Raw genomic sequence first — 1,074 nt, 5'->3', positions numbered from 1 at the left:
CAGCTCAGAGAAATTGACAGAGGCCTCCAGTTTTGATATTCCTGAGTCTGAACCAGTGCCAGGAACTGTATCTCCAGATTTTTTGTTTTATGAGAAAAAACAAATGCTTAGTTTTTTCACACTGCTTTTAAGTTGAGTTTGTGGTGACTCACAATTAGGAGAAGTTTTTAACTGGTACAGAATACTTTCATAATTAAAACATACAATTCATCAATAATATATATTATTAAGAAATATACACTCAGAAAAATAAAAGCTAGATAAGTATATTTACTGAAACCAAGCATTAAAAATATGATAAATTGGAGCACCTGGGTATCTCAGTCAGTTGACTGAGTCTTTTTGGCTCAGGTCATGATCTCAGTGTCGTGAGATGGAGCCCTGTGTGGAGTTCTGTGCTTAACGTGGAGTCTGCTTAAGTTTCTCCCCCTTTCCCTGTACCCACCCCTTGTCCTCAATCTGTCTCCTTCTGAAAAAATGAATAAATAAATAAATAAATAAAATCTTTTAAAAAATGAAAATAGGATAAGTTACTTGCCCATTGACTCAAAAAAAGGAAATACAATGGACTTACTATAGTAGTTTTTAAAAATGAAGTAATGCTACCTATGTTAAGATGAGTGAAATAGAAAATCACTATGTTTCAATGTAACTTGCAGAATGTGATATTTATTATGGTACTATCTGTGTAAATTTAAAATGTTTTAACTATTTAAAATAATATTTATAGATGCATAAATGTTCAGTAAAAAAGACTCTGAATTCACCATGGTTATTTCAAAAATATCTGAGGAAAATGTGACATATAATGAAGAATTAATACAACTAAGAGTCACAAAGATGGAATTTATGAGTTTTCTATATTGAAATACTTCACAATTAAAACATATACACAAACACACACACACACACACACACACACACACACAATGTAGCAGTGGGTGGGAGTGGGACTCTGGAATCAGACTGCTTGCATTGGAATCTGCACCATATGATTTTGAGCTGTATTATTTATGCCTGAGTCTCTACATCTATAAAATAAAGTGAGGACTAAATAAATCAATACATATGAAG

Source organism: Lontra canadensis, unplaced genomic scaffold, assembly GCF_010015895.1.
Source record: "Lontra canadensis isolate GAN:19392208 unplaced genomic scaffold, GSC_riverotter_1.0 scaffold260, whole genome shotgun sequence".
Taxonomy (NCBI): Eukaryota; Metazoa; Chordata; class Mammalia; order Carnivora; family Mustelidae; genus Lontra; species Lontra canadensis.
The sequence above is the reverse complement of the archived record's forward strand: the minus strand, read 5'-3'. Positions refer to the sequence as shown.